Source organism: Crotalus tigris, unplaced genomic scaffold, assembly GCF_016545835.1.
Source record: "Crotalus tigris isolate CLP2741 ecotype Arizona unplaced genomic scaffold, ASM1654583v1 scf7180000020925.269527, whole genome shotgun sequence".
In the NCBI taxonomy this organism is placed as follows: domain Eukaryota; kingdom Metazoa; phylum Chordata; class Lepidosauria; order Squamata; family Viperidae; genus Crotalus; species Crotalus tigris.
The window spans coordinates 65,248-89,440 of NW_024098258.1; the positions used below are offsets into that span (position 1 = coordinate 65,248).

General features: G+C 36.8%; 1 long non-coding RNA gene across 1 annotated transcript in view; it reads left to right on the forward strand.

Annotated features, from left to right (window-relative positions):
* The window catches only part of LOC120319659, a 49,939-nt gene extending 26,193 nt beyond the window's left edge, over positions 1–23,746 (forward strand). Inside the window, exon 4 of the long non-coding RNA XR_005559806.1 lies at positions 23,426–23,746. This is a non-coding gene — a long non-coding RNA (uncharacterized LOC120319659). The remainder of the gene's footprint in view (positions 1–23,425) is intronic.
* The last annotated feature ends 447 nt before the right edge of the window (positions 23,747–24,193 follow it).

Consider the following 24,193-nt stretch of genomic DNA (forward strand, 5'->3'; position numbering starts at 1 on the left):
ATACCACTTAGAAACAAGGAAGATCAAGGAAGCACTGGAAATAATAAAGCAAAAGATAACAGCTATAGCCAGAAAAATCAGTAGATATGAAGCCCGAATTGCAAACTATAGGCAGAACCTCCAATTTCAATCCAATCAGAAACATTTCTACCAATCCATCAATAGAGAAACTGCAATGAATCAGTCAGTACATGACAAGGAAGAAACAGTGCAGTTCTGAAAGCAGATATGGGATAACCCAAAGAAATACAACAAGGATGTGGCTTGGTTAAAAGAGGTGGATGCAAATAAAACAGAAGTTGAAATGAAAGAACTAATAATAACAACAAAAATGGTAGAAAAAAGAGCAAGGAAAATCAAAAATTGGTCAGCACCAGGTGAAGATGAACTGCATGGGTTTTGGTTGAAACATCTAACTGTTATACACCCACTCATTTCCAAGCAGTTCAACAATATACTACAAGGAGGAGAAATTGAAAAATGGCTAACAACTGGGAAAACCTACCTAATAATAAAAAATCCAGCAAAAGGGGCAACACCAGGTAACTACAGGCCAATTACCTGCTTACCAACAACTTTCAAATTACTAACTGGTGTAGTAGCTGATGCAGTACAACAGCATCTAGTTGAAAACAATCTCTTTCCACTTGAGCAGAAAGGAAACCGCCCCAATAGCAGAGGAACAAAAGATCAACTCCTAATAGACAAAATGATCTTGGAAAACTGCAAGAGAAGGAAGACCAACCTGAATGTGGCATGGATTGACTACAACAAGGCATTTGACTCTCTGCCACATGATTGGATAATCAAGTGCCTAGAAATAACAGGAGTCAGTAGAAACATCAGAAAATTTGTGCAAAGATCGATGGCACAATGGAAGACACAGTTGCAGATCAATGGTGAAAAGCTGGGAGAGGTTAATAACAAGAGAGGAATATTTCAAGGAGATTCATTATCACCATTACTATTTGTTATTGCACTGTTTCCTCTGTCAGCAATACTGAATAACTCAGGACATGGCTATCAAACATCAAAAACATCTACCAGACTATCCCATCTCCTTTACATGGATGATCTGAAGCTGTATGGAAAAACATCATCTGAAATAGAATCGCTGCTCAACACTGTCCGTATATATAGCCAAGATATTGTAATGGAGTTTGGCTTGGACAAATGTGCCACACTTACTATCAAACAAGGAAAAGTAGTGAAAACTGAAGGAATCAAGATGCCCCACGGAAATAACATTAAGAGTCTGGATGAGGAAGATTACTACAAATACTTGGGTATCCTTCAAGCTGACAACATCAAGCACACTGAAGTCAAGAAAAAGATTAGAGGTGAATACATCAAGAGAGTGAAGAAGATCTTAAAATCCAAACTCAATGGAGGAAATACCATAAAGGCAATCAACACCTGGGCAATCCCAGTTATTAGGTACACAGCTGGAATAGTGGACTGGACCCAAGCAGAACTAAAAGCAATGGATAGGCAGACCAGAAAAATAATGACAATGAATCATGCCCTTCATCCACGCAGTGACATTGATAGACTTTATCTACCAAGGCAAATAGGTGGGCGTGGAATGCTACAAGTACATCAGATGGTTGAAGAAGAAAAAATGGCTTTGGAAGAAGATCTGAAGAACAATGATGAAGATGCCCTGAAAATAGTATATCAGGAAGGCTTACTAACTACTGGAGAGACCAAACTGGCCTACAAGAAAGACCAAATGAAGAACAGAATAGAGGCATGGGAAGACCAAGCACTACATGGCCAATACATGAAAAAAATAGCTGGGAAAGCAGATAATAATAAAACCTGGCAATGGCTAAGAGCAGGAAAATTGAAGAAAGAGACCGAGGGACTAATTCTGGCTGCAAAGACCAAGCCTTAAGGACAAACGCATACAAAGTCAAAATTGAGAAGACAGCAACAGACAGTAAGTGCCGCCTATGCAAAGAAGCTGAAGAAACAGTGGACCACTTGGTAAGCTGTTGCAAGAAGATTGCACAAACTGATTACAAGCAGCGGCATGACAAAGTAGCAACAATGGTGCATTGGAAGATATGCAAAAAATATCATTTGCCTGTAAGCAAAAACTGGTGGAATCATAAAATAGAGAAAGTCATAGAAAATGATAAAATTAAACTGCTCTGGGACTTCAGAATTCAAACAGACAAGCACCTGCAACATAACACCCCAGACTTAACAATTGTCGATAAGAAAGACAAGAAAGTCTGGATAGTGGACATGGCAGTGCCTGGAAACAGCAGAATAGACGAGAAAGAACTGGAGAAGATAACAAAATACAAAGACCTACAAATAGAAATAGAAAGACTGTGGCAAAAGCAAGCAAGGGTAGTACCAATAGTCATAGGCGCCTTGGGTGCAATCCCAAAATAACTGGAGCACCACTTGAGCACCATTGGCATTGACAAATTCGCTATTAGTCAATTGCAAAAGGCGGCCTTACTAGGAACTGCTTCCATCCTGCGACGATATTTGTAATACCATCAAACATCCACATCTGCCTATCCCAGGTCCTGGGTAAGAACTCGATAGGTAGAGAAAATGCCAAATCCAGTCTGAACATCTGGCTGAATGCGCAATGATTACTAATAATAATAATAATAATAATAATAATAATAATAATAATAATAATAATAAAAAGTTGGAAGGGACCTTGGAGGTCATCAAGTCCAATCCCCTGCTCAGGCAGGTAACCCTATACCATTTCGGACAAATGGCTGTCCAGTTTCTTCTTAAAAACTTCCAGTGTTGGAGCATTCACCTCTTTTGGAGGCAGGTTGTTCCACTGGTTAATTGTTCTAATTGTCAGGAAGTTTCTCCTTAGTTCTAGGTTGCTTCTCTCCTTGATTAGTTTCCACCCGTTGCTCCTTGTCCTGCCCTCAGGTGCTTTGGAAAATAGCTTGACTCCCTCTTCTTTGTGGCAGCCCCTGAAATATTGGAACACTGCTATCATGTCCCCCCTCGTCCTTCTCTTCATTAAACTAGACATATGAAATGGATAGTAGATAAGGAGTTTCAGTTTAAGCAGCCTTTGGCAAAAAAATTCAAATTTCTTTCGAGAGTTAAGTTTTTAAAAATATATATATACCTGATTAAATTTGTGCAAAAGATAAAATATAAAAAACAAAAAAGGAATTATAGAAAAAAAGGGAAGGTGAAAAGGAATAATGAAAAAAAGAAAAGAAATAGAAAAAGGGTAATTTCCAACTTTCTTCCATACAGTTAGAACTCTATTCCAATTCACTATCACACCCAGAGTACAGGGTTTTTCTAAATGCTCACATGTGTATTCATAGGGCAGTTTGTGCTACAGAATAATGGTTTGCGATAAGGTGCTTAAAACACCACTTTTGTTCCTATGATCAAATGAGATAGATGCTCTTTTGGATAGATCCCATTTCATACACTAATTTTGCCCTGGGAGATTATTTGGTTTGTGTTTGTGGGGTGTGTGTGTGTGTTTAATATGTACCAATAGCTTGGAAGCTTACTCGAGGACAGTGGAAATGGATATTGTATGCTTTTAAGATTGCAAAGCTAAATAACTAAATGATAAATATGGAAGAACATCCACTCTTCATCAGGCATCAGAGTCTTATCTTACACTCTGATCTCCCTTTGTGTATTTGAATAAACATTTTGTTGCTGAGAATACCAGATAGAGGATGATTCAGAACTGCATATATAGTTATAGTTAATTATATAGTTAATTTTCTATCTTTTCTCATAATTAAGACAGTTTTTTAAAAAAAAATTATAAGCAACGGTTCTCTTCTGTAACGTGGTAATATATTTCTAATATAACTGCATAAACATAACAGAAATCTCTTTTTTATTAATAGAAGAGAGATACTTGTCTGGAAGAATTTCTTTTTTCATGTATGTGAGTGTGTGTTTGTGTGTATTGAATGTATGTCTATCTGTCATCTGTCTATCTCAGAAATAAAGTAGGAAAACCCTGCAGATTCCATCTTCTGGAATTCTTACTAATTCTTGCTAATAGGTCCAGTCAGCATCATGTGACTGGAAGGAAATAGGGAGAGGGACCTAGAATAAAAAGTATTTCTGATTTGCTGCCAAACTACTTTTCCTATAAAAATGCATTCCTATAAATGTTGCAGGAGGATGTTTTTTGGAAGAGGGAGGGGTTAGCAACCTCAGTTGGATCCAGTCTTTTTTTCCGTTATCTATCTCATCACTAAATTTGTTCCTCTTCTATACAGTCTTCTATTATCCTGGTGATGGACAGACAAAATGCCAAGCCCCTTTATATAATTTCTTTTCATTGTGTTGGATAGTAAAAAAAAAGGTGAAAAAACACCTAAAAATAAACCCCACACATTTTTATTTCTATACATCGGTTGCCTGGCACTGGCCAGGCACTACATATTGATTATATAAATTTGTCAAAAAATTTAGTTGTGATTTCTATGATGTCAGGATAATAATTTAATAGCTAAACAGCTTATGTAATGATGTAATGTAAAGTGGAAGATGCAATAATAGGAATGACTCAGCATGTGTGTGTATCCCTTTAAGAGTCTGAGTACAAAAGGAAAGGCTTTGCTGGAGTCTTTCTCTCTCTTGTCCATTTCCTGCTGTAATTGCTGTATATAAGAGTTTGCTGTTTCACCACATGTATGTATCTTGTTTCTAGTGTATATTTTTAGATAGTGTAATATAAACCACTATTTAATTAGAAACCACTGTTTTCTGTATTTACTCCTGGGTTACCTCAGCACAATAAGACTGTGCATGCTCTGACATATGAACTTTACTGTAATAGCGTGATTATAACCCAGGATAGCACATGACTAAATAAAATCTCACAATGTTCCAGTACAAATAAAAATAATTATTTTCCATCTGAAAGAAAGGACCAATATTGGGTGATTATTAACTTTATAATACTACACAGTTGTAATAGGGTTTGAGCAATTAGACACCTTCTTCTTTAGAATTTTGTTGCTTACAATTTTATTTGGTATTCTCTCCAGCCTTTTTTCATATTCCTAAAAGAATAAAGATAGAAGGGAGGAACCAACTGAATTGACTTTACAGGATGAGAGATTGTTGGTTGCTTTCACACAATTGGCGGTGAACAAAATATAAAGCTTAGCCCCATATCAAAATCAAGATGATGCACAGTAAGCACTGGCTGTGACTAATTGCCAGGTGATCTTGTGTCCAAAGACAGATAAAGCCCCACTGGTTGAAAGAAAATGGCAAATGTTCAGTTGGACTATTAAATAAACAATGAACATGGGTCTTAAGTGTTTCCATTGCTATTGTTGGGATTCTTTTGTTAAGGAAATTTGTAGAAAAGCAAAGGAACTTGATCTTAAATTTCAGGATTGGGAGAAACAACACAGACATCTCTCTATTTTGTTATATCGCTCCTCTTTCCTCATACTAATATATATATATTTTACATATTTCTTATAGGTAGATAACTTTAAAACAATACAAAGGAGAGGAAATCCTCAAAATGATGGTAAAAGGAAGATTCTGATGAGATTTAGCAGTGGAGGCATTAAGAATGATTAAGAACCCTAGATGCACAATGAGCCATCCTGCTTATTGAGATCTAAGCACTTAACATAAGACTTAAGGAGCTTGAACAGGAGGAATTTTACACAACAAGCATGCTTGCAATTAGGCAAAGGTCAGTCTTAGCTGGGGTCCATGGAGAGGCTTAATCTCATCAGTGGTGGAGAAAAGATCCTGTATTGTTGAGATGCATTGGAATAACAATGGAAAAGCAGGGAGGGAAATTCAAGGCTAGAGGAACAGGATTTTGATTTTATGCCAGGGTGAAATTGCTAGTAAACATCCTGGCACCATGCAGCACAATCCTCTTCTATTAAAAATACAATGAACTAAGTGCTTTAATTAACTGGCACTACTTTTTCTCAGAGATAAATATTGTAAAATGCATAGCAGAGCAAAGAATGTATTCAGATCTGAAGAGCTCTGTGCCACTTGACTGATACAGGCAAATTCCTTTGCTTCTGGTGAGACAAAACTATGCCTGAATTAAGATGGGGCTCAAGGGATCCCTTGGAAGTCTGCCAAACATGTTATTCAGGAAGGAAGGGCATTTGAGGCTCTCCCTGCTCTAAAAAAATAATCTCGTCTTTGCAGCAGTAGAGTATCACCCGTGGATGATGTTACAGTTTTTGCATCATTTGAGACTGAAGAACTGATTTGCTTTGCACATGTCCCACAACCCCAGGGAATCTCCCTGATGGCCATACATATGCTTTGACTCTGTAAGATTCCCAATTCAGCCTCTGTTGGCATCTCTGTTTGAAAGCAACCAGGTATCTAAATAGGATACAAGACAAGGCAGTAGAAATTTTGCTACCCAGCCTTGAAAGTACTAGCCTTGTTGGGCTATCTGTGAATTGGTAGAAAGGTCTATGTTGCTTTTACAGATGATGATAGATAGATGAAATATAGATGATGGAGGGGGGGGGGGTTATAACAACATCTCTCCCCAAGCCAGAAGACCAATGTATTCAACTGTTTATACTGCTGCTCAAGGTGAAGGCATTATTTATTTGTTCATCCATTCATTCCCAGTATTTTTATAATGTTCATAATCACCAAACCCAGGACAATATACAACACACACATCCCGATAAAAACAACCCATATGTCTATATATACTGAACACAGAACATCTTTTTTTAAAAAAAAAACCAACTGTTTTCCTATAATGATACCAGCAAGCTATTTGAGACACATACCAATATCTAAATTCAGAAGATTCTTTACTCTGGCTGATTGCAATTTAAAAGAATCCCTTATAACAATCAAGTATGCCCTTATGGAACAAATGTAACTCATGTTTTGTTATACAGCATTGCCTTTTTAATAGATATTTAAAAACATGGTCAGTTCCATCAAGTACTGTATCCAGAGAAAAAAATATGGTGGCTGCACATATAGAAGACATCTTACATATTCTCTTTGGTTGTCAGTGACACATTACAGCCAAGGTCTGCAGCATTTAGACCAACTAATTGATAAGATAGCTGACAGGGATTCCATCAACAGACTAGCTTGCTTCCTTCAAGATACAAATATATAGGCAATTAGAAAGAGTGCTAACTTTATAACTAAAGCCGTTCAGTTGAGATCTACCTAGATTGGGGTCAATTGCCAAGGCAGAGAACTTATTTGTGAATTTTATTGAACACTTTTTGTATATATCAATATGTTGTACCAATTTTACTCTATTTTACTAACCTGATGCTATATTCTGATTTGATTATTTGACTAATCAATAAACAAACTACACTAAACTTATATAGTTATTAGAAATAAGCATTTTGAACTTCTCAGTGGACTTCCCGAGTTCAAAGGTAAAAGGCACAGCTGTCATAACATAGAAAGGAAATTAAACCCTCTACCATTCAACTTCCCTCACTCCTTGTCATCCAACATTTTAGCCAATTTCAGGGCAAAAGATTAGAAATTATGCTTAAATGGATGTTAACATCAAGGTTGAAATTTGCAAGATTGCAAAAGGGCCATAGCCTACTCAAATAAGAAGATCTTTTTAGGGTATCAGAGACTTCCCTTCTCTATCTAAGATTTTCCTTTTTCATAAAGAAAGGGTCCTTTTTCCACGAGGTCATCATCTCGATTCATAATGCAATATCCACAAGCTCAGCAGGGTGCCTGACCATAGAGCACTCCTTTTGGCTGGCTGGCTAATTAGGCTTCCCAATAATTCCTACAGGCAGAATGGAAAGGTTTCCCTATTAAAAAAAAAAAAAAGCTACCCCAGGAAATTGATGTGTGGCCCCTTCCAAGCAGCTGATTGTGTGTCTCAATTATCTCTTGCTCCTGGAAATAAACTCCTCTGATTCCTCTGACTGTCTAAGTTCTTCATTCTTTAATACCAGCTTGGAAATTGACTCATTTTTCCTTCCAAGGCTAACAGTGATTCTTTCAACAGGAGCCTATATTCTTAAACCTTTTTATTCTCCATTCTCATTGCCATGAACTGAAATATAATCTAATACCAGGCAATTGTAATAACAATATTTTCCCCGGAGAGATGACATTGCAGATCACTATTAAAGTAGCATAACTACACAACACAAAAGACATAGTATGACATTAGTCCTCGGAGGTGCGTAATCTGGATATATACATATTATCATAGTACTTTCATTGTTGTTGTTTTCAAAGCCAAAGATTCAAAAAGTATTGAGAAGATAATGGCTTTCATTAAGTTTGGCATTTGCTTCAAGACATCTTGACAACTACTATTATCTTTGCATGGGACACCTCAGTGGATTGTTTAACAATCTCTTTGGAAATCATGCACTGAGCACTATTTTTCTTGGGATCCTAATGTGACAGCTGGGATACCAGTGTGCGCTCTTGCATTTCCCTTGGCTTATTAACTCATTTGACGTTTTGGAATAAAACAAATCCTGTATTATTATTATTTTTTAAAGGGAAGCTGACACTCTGCAAAATGGTGTTACCTGAACAATTTTCAAAGCAGAACCTTCTATTTCCCATCTTCATTACCATTTAAGAAAGAGAGAGAGATTTCCATTCCTACTTTATTAGCTGCCACAGCTTCATCGGTGTGACTGTGGCTCATTTATCAGTTGACCTAATATAGAAACTGCAACAATGTTAATATTAAAATGGGTAAGTGCTCTATCATGCCGACTCCCTTCCCAGTGAATTTAACATACAAATTTATGCAAAAAATTAAGTTCCTCTGATCAACTTGCATCTTTTAATGAATCTCAAAATGAAGATGAGCCAACCTATATGTGATATAAAGTTAAGTGCCACCAACTTTCTGAAAATATGAATCTATACTTTCTATGCATGTGCAGCTCTTTTACAGATTCAAAGTAAAACCTTGATGAGCCTGAAGTGTTTTGGAACAAAGTGCTTTGGATTGAGGAAGCAAAAACTGAACATTCAGTTATGAATGTACAAGTGACACTAGGGAAAAAAGAGAAGCATTTGAATAAAATAACAATTGCTAACAATTAAAGAGAGGTTACCTCTATTATCATTTGGGGTTGTGCTGTAGCCATTGGCACCAAAACTATTACCTTGGTAGCAGGAAGATTATTAACATATATTTGAACAAACTGTAACAAACTGAAGCTGAAATGAGTTTGGATATGTCAACAAGACAACTGTCTGAAACAACTTTCAAAGGAATAACAGAATAACAGAGCTGAGACCTTCTAGTCCAAGGGTGTCAAACTTGCCACGTCACGTGATGTTTTGCAACTTTCTTTGCATTGCTGGAGCTGGGGTATGTGCGGCCTCCATATGATGCAACCGGCCCACGGGCCGGCAATTTGACACCCCTGTTCTAGTTCAACCCAAGCTCAAGCAAGAAATCCTATACAATTTCAGACAAATTGTTGTTTGACAAATGAGCCATGAAGTACTTCACAGACACACACACACACACACACACACAAAAAATAAGATTTGGAGTGTTGACATGAAAATTGTTGAAAATTTGTGGAGAGGCCGCAAACATGCAACATATGCAAGGACTCCCAAGAACATCTCTCAACCAAAGGTTTTGTGGTGGTGGTGTTTTTTGAATCTGTGAACATCTGCACATAAATAATAAACCTACATTTAAATTTCAGAAAGATCTTTTGTTTAACTTTGTACCATGCAAAGGCTGTGTACATAAGCAGTCCCCTTAATGTTTGAATGTTGAACTTCAGCAGCATTTATCCTGCTCTGTGAGATGCAAAGCCTCAAATAATTGCACCACATTTTCTTGCTGTGGTGAAAAATCTGAATTATTTCACTGTGAACCGGTCACATATATTAATTTTAAAATAAAGGTTAACACTGAACAGTTTTCAGTGTTAAATTGTGGAACAGGGAGAGACAAGATGGAATGTGTGAGAGCTATCCTACAGTAGAAATGCATTTTAGGAGCGCCACAAAACAGTGCTTGCTTAATTTGGACATGTGCTAGTACAGCTTTGCTCAGCAAATTGTGAGGCATCAGCACAACAAATGCATTTTACAGTTATATTAGCTATATTATTTTTGGAATGTGTCTTTCTAGTTTTCCTTAATCTGGAAAATATATATCAGCATTCTGCATCAGATAACTGAAATGCCCTATCTACTTAATTTTCCAGCTCTAATACTTGCCAACGTGACTACTTTCTTCTTCCCTCTCTTGCTGCATTTGGAGAATATAAAGACCCCCATCTTTCAAATTCTTACACATTTTTACAAATCTATATGGAAATCCTTGCAGAAGAAACTACAAAGCTGTATTTGCATGACAGGCATTTGGAGAAAAAAAGAGGGGGGAGGGCAATGCTTCCACAGAAGTATCCCATGTATCCCCCCAAAATACATTCCTTTATTACCACGCTTCTCTAGATAGGCCAGTGGTATGCAAATCATTCATCTAGGGCAGACATGTCAAACTCGCGATGTCACATGACATTGCACAACGTATCGGGACGGTTTTACCATTGCCGGCAATGAGGTGGGCACAGTTTCCGGATGATACATCTGGCTGTTTGACACCCCTGATCTAGGGTTTCATGGGCAGATCTCTTACAACTGTAGAAAATTCTTTAGGTGCAGAACAAGTCCACTAATTTCTTAAATTGAAAAAAACTGGATTGGGATTCAGTGGGCCAATTGTAGTGACCTCATCTTCATTGTTGTCATCATCATCATAATCAACATCATCATTTTTTTTTAAAAAAAACTGACTTTCTCAAATATATTCATAACTGAGAAAGTTGTGACACATAAAGAAAGGAGATGCTAGTGGAAACATTCAGCTACAATTGACTGCTATGGTATTTTCCTTTTCAAAATAAAACATAAATTCACAAAGTCATATAATAAATAACTTTCATTGTGTATTCAAACAAACTGATAAGGATCTAGAAACAGTTCAGGAAAAGGGAGCCATTAGCAGGCTACTTCAGGTTACAGTCTACTGAAGGATGGGCAATGTAGGATGAATGAAAATATAAGACCAAGAATAAACTAATAAGAACATTAGGCCCTGCGTGAAAGGGACAGAATTCCCAGTTTTCCAGTCCTTAAAGGAGATGCTTTGAGAAAAAAGAAGTTCTGCTACTGTCTTTACTGCAATGAATAAGGCTTGATGTTTTGATTGTTTTGTGTTTTTTGTCCTGTTTTCCTTTTTTTCTTTTTTGATTTTTTTGTATTTTAACCTTGTCTTAAAATTATATATGCATACACATACACATGCACAGATACATATAAAGAATAAGGCTAATATAAACTAAAAGAGAGCAACATCTATCCCCCGAAAAACTATAGGTACAAAAAAAGAAGAAATATAGGGGGAAAAAAGATACAAAGAAGTAGTTTTCTTTTCAGTTTGTGAGAATTCAGCAGATGTGATGATTTAAAGCCTACACGATTTATGCATATTACATATCTGGTAGGCTATGTTAAAGATGAAGAATTAGCCAGAATAAACTGGTCTTCTGATCCTTTCAATGCTCTTATTCTTCCATGGAGACATTCTTAAAACTTATTTTGGGGGTTTAGAAAGTAAGTCTTCTGGAACACAAATTACTTAAAGAAAGGATTATGGTTTCCCTGGCCATAGGGATATCTCTGTCAAATTGCCTCATAACACTTTACATTGTCTTTCTTTATGCATCTTTTTTCTAGCAATACACTTTTTTCAGGTGCGCTGGTCAGAATTGTGGATAATCTTTTGAAAAGGGATAAAGAAAAAATGAAAAGAAATAAAGTTCTAGAACATTGTTTTAATAAACTAAAGATTAAGATTGTTATAAATACAATACCTGATATCAACCTAAGCAAGTTGTGCTTCCTTTTTCTGGTTATTTGGCTATACCTTTTCATAGAATATTGTACAGATAATTGAACAAACTTTGTTGCATGACATTCTTGATTAAATTATCTTTCCATTGATATATAATTTTATGGTACTACTCCAAAAAAAGTGGTGTTATTAGCCATCAAACCTTAAAAATACACTTTTCCCAAAAGGTTTCCACAATTTTTGCCACTATTGTATATAAAGAATATTTTTGTTCTTTTTGTTTTTTTAAAAAAAGTTTTCACAAAAAAGCATACCGTACTTTCCGGCGTATAAGACTACTTTCGCAAGCTTTAAAATTGGCGCCAAAGACGGGGGTCATCTTATACTCTGAGTCATCTTATACGCCGGAAATAATGGTAGTTTCCGGCATATAAGATGACTTTCTAGGCATGCGACTTGGTGTCGAAGACGGGGGTCGTCTTATACGCCGGGTTGCCTTATACGCCGGAATATACGGTATTTTACCTAGTTCAGTCCAGATTTTACAGATTTGTTTAACCTATTAAAGTCTGGGCTGAACTGACTTAAATAGACCCCCCCCTCCAAGAAATAGATTTTGATTTCAGCATAAATGAGAAAACATGTTGTTATACTGGGTCAAAATAGAGAAACAAATTGCATACATTGGTAAAGTATTAGGTGTCAACAGGACACATAATCTCAGAACCAAAGTAGCAAATTAAGAGTAACTTGGGAAATCATCCAGGCACAGCTGTTTCGTACTGGTTGGAAAATAACAATAAGATCTAAAGGAAGGTCATAAAAGCCAATGGTATAAATGAATTTAAGAGACAGCTTGACATTTTTATGGAGAAAATGGATTGAAGAATTCAGAGGCAGTGACAAATCACTAATGGATTGGAGATAAAATTAACAAGAATAGGTTTGCTTGTGGCTGGAGGTATTTTACTATTCAGCAAAGCCTGAGATCCATAGATAGAGCTATCACTACCATCACCAAATCATTTCATACCACATTGTATACTAAAAATCAAAAACGACTTTATCCTACTTTCTGGAAAGCAGACTCCTTGGAATGAAGCATAAGTACCTTAAAGCAATACAGATCATGGGTCTGTAGATTTCTTTCTTTCTTCAAATGCATCCTGAATGTGTCAGTCAGTTTACTCCATGTATATTCTTTGCATGCTGCTACTATAATCTTAAACTTGCAATGGAGTAATCTTCACCGAATGTAGATAAATTTATTTCCAAGTGAGGGTATACAGGCTTGAATAGTCAAGCATTTGTTTTATTCAGCGATTTGAAAATTCGCTGCAACATATGCTTTTTAAGCCGTGTTAGTGAAACCTAATCTTAAAACAATGCTAATGTGAAAAACATCTGAAGTGAGTAGATTTCTGCAATGTAGGAATAATTCCTATTTCTACCTCCCTCCTTTCCTTAGTATTGTATTTATGTGCATAATAAGGCCTCACATCCATTGAAATCCTAGCATGAAATTCACCTGTGCGCAGAACTCTGGTTTTAAAAATGGAACAAAACAGAACGTTGGACTCTCTAAGAGAGAAAACTCAGCACGCTCCCCTCCCACTGATGAAAAGCTGCACTAGCAATTTCTATTTTTCTCCTGCCTCAAACCACAGTTATTTGGGGGGCAGACAGACAGGATTTCCCCCTCCTCTTACTTCTACAGATTCCATTAGGTGCCAAGGTCTGGTTTCTCCATATGGCTGAACAAATGAGCAGGGGGGGGGGGAATCCAATAGGATGTGGCAAAATGTATTTGCTGGAGAGAATATTGAAACTATCATTACACGCATTTTGGTCTACAGTTTGAACAATCATTTTATTGAGTCTAATGGTAATGACTGTTGGGGACTGCTTGAACTCTGACTACACTGTTTAAGACTGTAATGAAAGGCTAGGAGTAAAAATTACTATCTAAATGTATTCAGACTGGCCTAGCATTCAAGGGCTATTATTTTATTCTATTTGAGCCAAAGCAAGCAAAGCCAAGCCAGAAACAAGCTGCTTTGATAGTACCATGTTCCAAATGACATTTAGTTGGTAATTGGAAAGACAAACGGAAGCATAGAAAGTATGAATTGCTACGATAGGTAGTGGTAGACAGACAGACAGCATCATTCATTACCTCGGAAGCTTTAGAGCAGTGGTTCTCAACCTGTGGGTCAGGACCCCATTTGGGGTCGAACGACCATTTCACGGGGGTTGCCAAACAACGCAGTCCACCATTTTTTCCCCCTTTTCCTTAGCTGTGCTACTCCCTTTTATTCTATTGGCTTTTGAAAGCCAATAGAATAGACTCTCTTGAATAGAGTCTAATTCTATTGGCTTTCAAAAGCCAATAGGAATTGTCCAGGCTGTCTCTGCCCTGCTGAGCCCGCCAAAAGTCCCAAACGGTGCTGCACCAGTTGAGTAGTCCTCAACTTACGACCGGTTGAGTAGCCCTCGACTTACGACCAGTTGGGGGTCACGGCATTAAAAAGGTTGAGAACCACTGCTTTAGAGGCCTGTTCAGATATTCCTGAAAGCTTGAGGTTCTTGAAAGAAAATAGAGGACAGGGAGCTGATGCTACTGTGGGAGTGTCCAAAATGGATGGGTCAGGGAAGCCAAAATGGCAGACACAACAGCAGTTCATTGTTCCACTGCTTTCTATCAACATCAACATTGTGCATACTTAGAAGGGGGTGGGGCTTTGATCTGCAGTAGCATCCATTATTTTGGCTTCATCGGTTCCTCCTGTTGTGCATATGCCTCTGTTGTTCTCATCCCACATTATTTCCAAACTCATATTCAACTGGGAGATGCTCATAGTCGCTTAAACATAAATACATTTCTTCCTAATAAACCAGCTTTACTCGGAACAATTTATTTCCTGCAATGATACCTCTAACACTGTAAAACATCAGCATGTGGCTATCCCAAATCCTTGGGAAGGACTTGATAGATGGATAAAGAATTTAAGATACTAATTCATAGGCATTTAAATACATGATTTCATCCTCACATAGAAGACAGAATCTAAACATTGTGGGAAAAAAACCTTGCTCATGCACATGTAGGTTTATTAATTAATACTAACTTCATCATATTGTGAAATAACTCCATGTTTATTGTACAGAAAGGATAGAAAGATTTACAAACAAATGCTTGTCTGTTTGAATGAATCGAGTGGTAGCTTTATTCAGAAAATAAACATTCCTCTGAGTTGATGCTTGTAGAATCAATGATAATGATCAGTCATTACAATTTATATTGATGATTTGCTGTGAAAGAGGACTATTTTGCTTCTTTTTTATTTCCCATGTCAAAACTTTACTACAAAATCCATGTATTCAAATGGGGTGAGGAAGTAATGGCTAACTATATCCTACTACAGGAATTATTTCGTTTTCCAACTAGTTACCTAATAAATAACCAATAGAAGGGGGGGTTTCATCACTAAATGCAGTTGTGCTATTGTGCTTGGCAAAAATGAGCTTATTCTTTAAATATATGCTTTATTTAAACCTTTTTTTTTTCCACATTGGTATTCTCAATTAAAAAATTCTGTTTTTTTTAGTGAAAGATCAACAGATTTAAAGTGCTATGTAGGTCTGTAACTGTATCCAAAATTATGTCCAACACAGAAAGAACAAGCCATATCACCTGTTTTCTATTTCATTAAAACAAAAAAGACATTAAACTAAGTATTTGGACAAGATACCTTTTTACATATTATAGTGTACAGGCCAATATGCCTTCTCTCCTCCTTCATAACCATTGAGCTTTCTCAGAATACAGAAGTGATTATTGTTTAATAATACAAGAAACATGGGATTTTGCAACAAAAAAAATTAGATTTAGTGCTGACCTTCAATATTCATTTTTCTAATGTATTTTAACAACGTTGCAATCAAAGTGGGCAGAATAAAGGAAAAGGAAAAAAATTGAAATAATAGGACTGGATGATATACCTGATAAACAGTAAAAACGGATCAGTTCAAACTAACATTGTGTAGCTATTCCACATGTGGATGGTTTAATTTGATAATTATTTCAGCATTGCTTCACAATATAAAGAATTGAAAATATATGTGTGTGTCTTGTGTTTGTCTCTATTGTATGCCATTTATGATAGCAGAAGGGTTAGAAGTGTTTAAAAATATGAGAGTGACTGTGAGATGATGTATACATGCATATTCATCATTTTATGCATTTACTATATTGATAGCCATCCTTCTTCCAAAAGCCTAAGGACAATTTAGGATATATGCAGGTCCATTTTATTTTATGCTTATCACAACATTGTGGGGTAGACTAAACTTGTGTAACTAAAAACACAAAAATAACATTCTAGTAGCAACCTCCCTCTAAACTACTGTTTACAGAATGCTCAGTTACAGCAGATGGTACTAGGGGCCTGGTGAGGCAGGAGTCCTGCCAACAAGAAAACAAAAATCTCTGCACGTTTTTCAGATCTGTGTGTGTATAAATGCATTAACAATATTGCATGTGAACTAGATTTTAGTTGGCTGAATAGCTAATTGTAGTATGGCTGGGCTTACCAGCACATGGTATATGATGTGTCAACGCTGCTAACATCAGATGTTTTTGCTTTGACAACAGATGGAGATGCAACCATTTTCTTTTTATGTTTTACTCTTAGAGTTAGAGTTAGATGATGTTGGGGGGGGGAGGAATGTGCATGAGAGTTTAGCTAGACATAATAATACTGAACCTAGTTTGTGAGCCAAGGTTATTGAAATAAGAGATGATAAGAATTGGCTGACTGGAGAACAGGAGGGAAAGTCTGCATTTCAAACTAATTAGAGAATGTGATTTATGACTGTTAATTGGAGGAGGGAATTGTGCTTTGATACTATGTGTTCAGGAGAGGGGAATCCAGTTTTTGGCTTCGATTGTGTTAGTGCCGATGCTATGCTTCTCAAATAAAGATTCTTTAAGGTAAACAGTGTCTCAAAGTTCTTTGAAGAGTTTCATCTGTTAGAACCATGACATCATGATCATCTGGATTTTTGCAACTTAGATATGTAATCCTACCTGAATCTCTTCAAGCTTCATCTAACACTTTGACCATATATACCATGACTTATCTTTTTTTTATGAAATGCAACTGCAAAAGGTAAACTTGAAAAATGCTGTTGTTTTTGAGATTTAATTTTTAATGCACTATTTGGGTTAGCATTTACATATATAGATGAACACACAAATGTCCATCTCCTTGGATTTCTGCACTTAAAAAGCAGATGCAGAGGAAATCACTGTGTAGTACACTTAACACTGGGGACCTGGCTCTTTGACATATGTAAAATATATAAAAAAATAAGTAAAGTCTTTTTACAACTGTGTGCAGCCACCGTTTAATATATGGATAACACATGAAGTTTTCTTAGCAGTTCTGTGGATGTGATTTGTCACAGTTTTATTCAGATATTTTTTTCTCTTTTTCCACTTTCCAATTTGGAATAGTAACCTAGAATAACCACTGTCCTCCAGTCTAACTCTTTGTCAAGAGTGTTCAAATTGATATTGTGCAGAGTGTCCTTTCTCAAGTTCTTCTTTCCAGAACATCTATAGCAGTGGTTCTCAACCTTTCTAATGCCGCGACCCCATAATACAGTTCCCCATGTTGTGGTGACCCCCAACCACTTATACATCACCGGGTGCCAGGGGTGTGGCCAAAGAAAAGGGGAAAAAAATGGCAGACAGCCTTGTTTGGAGACCCCCGTGAAATGGTCGTTCGACCCCAAATGGGGTCCCGAGCCACAGGTTGAGAACCACTGATCTATAGCCTTGTGCTACCAGTCAAGTCACTGGAGAAGAAGAAACCAGCTTTAGGAGTATTGTAGGCTCTATCATTACATGAGAAAGCTGTAATATAGTAATTGCTAAACATTTACATGTTTCATGGTAATCAGAACTGGCAACCAAAGAGAAAAAGTAGGACATTTATCAGTTGCTTTGTTCTTAGAGAATATAACCTACAATCCCTCACCTGCAAAATATAAACATAATTAAAAAAACCACAGTTGCTTTTGGCCACAAATAACACCTCAGTTTTATCCATATTAAATCTTTTCTCCTTTCATTTTGTTTACAAGATATTGAGATACTGATGGCAGTGTTTGTTATGAAGATGAGAAATAGCTTTAAGAAGAAAGAAGAAAAAAGCATGGCCCCAGATATGCATGCCCCTTTGACATCTTTTAAGTTGTCCAACATGTCTTTCTTCAAGGACAGAATTACAAAAATATATATCCTGTTTCCAGTGGTGGGATTCAAATATGTGAACAACCAGTTCTCTGTGTGGATGCTGCTTCTGGAAATCCATTCTGGGCCTCAGCAACAAAAATTAGCTATCAGTTCTGCTGAACTGGTGCGAACTGGCTGAATCCCACCACTGCCTGTTTCCATTCAAGCTAGAATCACATATAATTAATTATTTGGCTGAGTAGTAAACCTCACAGGGCGTTTAAATATAAGCTATCCATTGTGAAGGGGAATCCACATCCAGAATTGGATATCATGTTCAGCCGTTTATTGCAAGGTAACATAATCCCCATCCAATGTGCATCATTGTTTCCAGTTGAAATTATGAGAATATTATTTTGGGGAAAAACACCTCTAATGTGAATGGAATATTCAGTGTGATCAAACAAACAAACTGTCAAACTTATGGACTTTCTTCCATTAAAACCTGGACGCCTAAATCTCTATCTTTGTACATGAACTTTATGTGGAATTGAGGACTCATAACTTTAGTGGAATATGCTGCTTTAGCCATTTCTTCCCATTGTTGGGAATTAGACCTTGCCCATCTCCATGATGTGATGAAAGTAATAATCATGCAGCTCTGTCATAGGTCTTCATTTCATATAAAGACTAGGATCATAATTTTAAAAGTATTAATTTTGGCCTCAGGAAATGTGGCAATGAAGTGGTGGCATCTCCAAAATGGGGATTGTGAAAATCTTTGGCCCATAAAAAAATTACAGGCTCAGGGTTGCAAAACACAATATGTTAACCCTCCTAGTGAATTAACAAGACTGTGTTTTTGAATCCATCTTTAAAATGGGGATGGACATCCTGTGGAAGTCCATTGCAGTGTAAATTCTTGGACTTTTCCTTTGTTCTCTGTGAGCAGCTGTCATTCTTGCTCTGAGCCAACATCATTTAGGGGTAGAGGTGTGCAAAACAGATTGAATTCAAAAGATCTGATCTCAGAATACCCCTCTTTTGATGTAGGAACAGATCGTTGGTTTGGCCTTGCAGGAACTCTTTTGCTGCTGTCATCAAAAGTATTCTGAGTTCAAAACAAAGTACTTCAAGCACAAAACAACTGCAATTTTTAGAAAGTCTCACTTCCAGGCAATAAAAGTATCAGTTCTTTTAAAAAACAAAACATATGATTCATGACAACTAGAGATTTACTAATATAAAATTGTTTCACAGGAACTTGTGTGGTGGACCTTAGCAGACAGCTTGTTTGCCTCCTACAGGATGGTGAATCTTATTTTTTGATATTTCCAAACTTCAACACATCTTCAGTATTCAAAAACAGAAATTATTCATGAAGTAAATAATCCATAGTGCATACTGATACAGTGACTTAGATTTTAACTTGCATTAATGGACTAATCATAAGTAAGTTAGTATGTTCAGCCAAGCACTAAGGATGACTGGGCTATCAAGACAGATACATTCTGAGCAGATGGTAGGAAGTAATCTTAAAACTGGTAAACAAGCAACAAAGAGTTTGTTGCATGCCCAGAAGTCTATAGGAGTTGACAGCATAGCAGCAAATCCTTGGCACTGAGGCCCCTAGGAACCAGCTCTCTGCCCTATACGTTCTCAGTTCACATGCAAATGTGGGAAGAAGTCAACGGGGGGGGGGAAAAAAAAAGAGAATAATTCAGCAGAATTGTAAGAACAAAGATAGAAGAGTTTACAGGAAAAATAAATGTTAAACTAGATATATAAAGTTGATGATATGTAATCACAAAACCTTGCTCACAGAATCTTAAAAGTACATAGGAAAAATTGGTATTCTTAATGGGGTTTTTTCCCCCCCAGAATGTTCTTGTATCCAAAGTTGTTGTAATTATATATAGTCATAATAGAGACATGAAAAGGAAAGACTGGAATGCTATTGCTGACTTTGAGGGATTTGAAAGATACCACATGGGTCAAAATTTCTGCAGTTTAGAATCAGTTAGAGGTACTTCTACATGTACCAAGTGGCTATGAATCGATGTGATTGTCCTAAGCTTTTCATCACAAAAATGCCACAAAGCTCCTTGCATTTAGTGCAAAAAGCATGTGAAAATTTAATAAAAATGATTAACTTTAAGTAACATTCACTGTAGCAGAATGGATTAAAGAAACCCCACCAAACTCTGCTGTTAGTCAGAAGAGCCAAATGAAAGAAATAACTTACTACTGCTTTTATTGTTGTAAACTAAATTCACTTAACATATAGTTAGGCTATGTTGCATAAATGAACATCAATGTGTATACATAGCTCATAGCATGGTGTCAACTTTCAATCACAAATAATACAAACAAGCATGGCCACCACCGAAATCCATAGTCAATATTTGCCAAATGAGCTTTGCTGGAAGAGGCCTTCTACATCATCTACATTTTAGTTCAGTACACACCAGGATATTGGAATAGAAGCAGAGCCAGAACTAATTAAAAGCAGTGGACTGGGATTTGAAAGCAGTAAATCATGTTCTGCAAATGATATGGCCAGAAGGAATTCATTCTGAAAATTTGGAAGAATAAGTCAATAGGAATACAAAGTTTAGAACAAAATCATTATATGCACTGTGCTATACTTTGGATGAATAATGAACATTTTCAAATAAACAGCATAAAGAAATCTCTGGAATATTTATTTCACAATGAAAAACTAAAAAAAAATGCTTAGATTTACTTTTTACAAATTCTGCATTGCTAACTGTAATGCATGGACTAGTCCTGTTACATAATGTCCCCCCCTCCATATTTAATGATGTATATAGCTTAGTAAATTGAAATTATGTATTAATAAATTAAATTTGAAAAGGAAGAGATTAAATAATATAATCTGATGATTTGTAAACCACAGAGAACCTTCTGATTATGGTGAATAGAAATGAAATAAATAAATAAATAGCCCTTGATCATGACTATGCATAGCATTAGCACTAGCACTTAGACTTATATACTGCTTCACAGTGCTTTACAAGTTTATAGAGTCAGCATATTGCTCCCCAACAATCTAAGTCCTCATTTTACTGACCTCGGAAGGATGGAAGACTGAGTCAATCTTGAGCCAGTCAGGATCGAACTGCTGGCAGTCAGCAGAATTAACCTGCAGTACTGCATTCTAACCATTGCACCACCACGGCTCTAAATAACATTATCATTCTTATCCTTGCATCAGAGTGCAACACAGGCCTCATTTGTCCTAAGAGGATTCCTGCTTGTCTATAAGCTTCTGTTTCTGTACTGTATGCATAATAGACTCCTTTCTAGAGATCTTTGCATGCTGCATTCAGACTTCTGGGACAGGAACATCACATGTGCAATATTGGTACTCAGGTCCATCTAGTGAATTCCTATCCCTGCTTACATTTTGACTTTCCACCCTTATGGTAACCCTTGACTCAAAATGTTGAATAATCATATGGACCTTCCAAGAAATGTTGGGGTCCTAGAAGATGACTTACCATCAAGCCTTTCATGTAGGGACTGCAAAACTCAGCACAACCTTTAGGAAATGCTCTTTGTTGCCATTTAGAGATTGTTCAGATTTTTGCAGCTCAGATATGGTAGAGTTGATTGGGTGCAAACAATGCCAAACTGTCTGAAGCGCATTGGTCTTTTAAAGATTAAGTAAAGTAGGAGAAGTTGTGTTACTGAAAAAGTGAAATTGGGAATATGCCTCTCTGAGGTAAGCTTTCAGAAGAGTTCCAATTTTCAAGAGTAAGCTTCTCCCATCATTAGTCCTTTCCTCTCTCTCCTTTCCTTTCCCTCTCAATTTATAATCTCCTTTATTTGGAACTGAGCTGTTTCCATTTTGCCTAAAACTCCTCCAGCTATGAATACACATCAGGTCTTGGGCAGCATCACTCAATTCTCCAAAGCCAACCTGCAATTTAAAAAAAAAAATGTGTCCCATCCCACATTGATCTCTTTCAGGGTGCACATTGGTGTGGATTTTAAACATCATGAGAAAGAAACAATGCTGAATCCCCCCTCCCCCCAAAACCCCCTATTTTGCTAACATAGCATTGGAAGAAGCCAACTTTCTGCTGAAGCTCTGAACAGCAGGAGCAGAAGAGATCCAATTGGCAACTCTTCTGTTTTTCCTAAAATGCCACTGGGGAGCCATGGTTCATCAGCTGAAATAGACAAACATAAAAAAAACAAAAAACAAGAACGACAGGGGAAAACAAAAGGTTCTGCTAGAGACAAGCTCGCCTACTCAAAATGTAGGTAGTTTTTAATTGCTGCTCTAAGTTGGCATAGTCGATTGGACCATTTCCACTTACCCCTCTGTCTGAAAGGAAGCCAAATATTGTCTCTGGAGAACTTTTTTCTTTGTTTAGCTTAGTTTTGCAAAAAGTCTTGCGTTTGTTGTTCTTAAACATATATCCGCATAAAGCCACTTGAGACAACCTAACCTTGAACTTATCCATATTGTTTTTATATTTCAGTTTATATGTCTGGGTGCAAGACTAAAAAAAAATATACCGTATGTCTGATAAAGATCCGGGTGGATCTACATGTTTATCAATTGCTTTTCAATGGCAAACACACTTTTCAAGGCTGGTCTCCTAGGCAACCTCTTCTTGGCTCTCTTAGGATGTGACATTTGCAGCTGTGTTGTTCTTCCATCACAACACTTGAAATTGGGGATCCAGCAAGAGACAGAGGAAAATTTCTTTCAGGGAGGTAAAGCAACCACAGAGTTTTATGCTGTTGCCTTCCTCCGAAAAAGTTTCTATTGCTGCTGTAAACTTTTTGAAAAGCCAGTTAGAAGTTTCAACAAACCATTAGGGCAGTCCTAATTTCATCTTGTGATGTCTTTTGGTAGGAAGCAAAAGATTCACAACTCCAGCACCTTTGCAACCATGCATACTTCAGTTTCTACTGTGCCTGACCTTTACAGAAAATGGATAAGAGGAAATTTTTCATCTGCAAAAAAAGAATCTGATTTAGGTCTTGGCATGCTAGACCAAAGTTGACCAAAAATGGTCTAACTATATAAGAAGAGAGTTATGCAGTGCCAGGATGTTCTAAACTTTACCCATATCACCCTTTTATTGGTACCTCTCCATTCATGGACTTCTTAGATGTAACCATTGGGGGGAGGCGGGTGGCAACAGTACTGAAATGATTTGCCATTGACTGTTCTGGGATTTTTTTTTTTTATTTACCTCTCACTGAAGCCTGCAGACTTAGGATTTCCTGGTGGAACATTAGTCTTATTCGAGTATTAATTAAATCTTTTCCTGCTTTGCTTTTCCATATAGACATCTGCCATCTAGCTGAAGAATAGAACCAATGGAAGAAGGCAGAAGTCCCTTTGAGTTCACATCTTCTGAGAAATAATCTCCAAAGGAGAAGCGTTTAGAGCTAAATTGTCCTTGTTTCCTGTTGTAATTGTAATTGTTGTTGTCAGCCCTCTATCAGTTTTGATATAAGAAGAGCCAACCCATTAAAGAAAAGATGGATTTCTAACCTCATGTTCAATTTGACTTACAGATACATGAAATAATTTGCATAAGATATTTCCATTAATTAAAGATGCTATTTCCAATTACTCTCTTAACCTATCTCTCCTAAATACCTCTTTTCTCTCTCTGAAAAAGAAAAGCCTATGCCAGTGTTCCCCAAACTTGACAATTTTAAGGCATGAGGACTTCAACTCCCAGAATTCCACAGCCAGCAATGCTGGCTGTGGAATTCTGGGAGTTGAAGTCCACATGCCTTAAAATTGTCAAGTTTGGGAAACACTGGCCTATGCAATTGTTTTATACCCTTGGAGATAATAAACATGAAATTTAACTGCACCTATTTTCACTACAAAATAGGACATATTCTATGCTGATTTAATATTATCCTATTAAAATCTTTTCCTTCCCAATCATTTGTTTTATTTCTGTGTTATATAATGATTATTTCTATCAGCATTATATATTTTGAATTACATAGATTATGAAAATGCACTTAAAACATGTTCACCTTCTTTCTTTCAGCCTATGTTTTAAATATTTCTGCCCCTAGTTCCTTGCTAACCA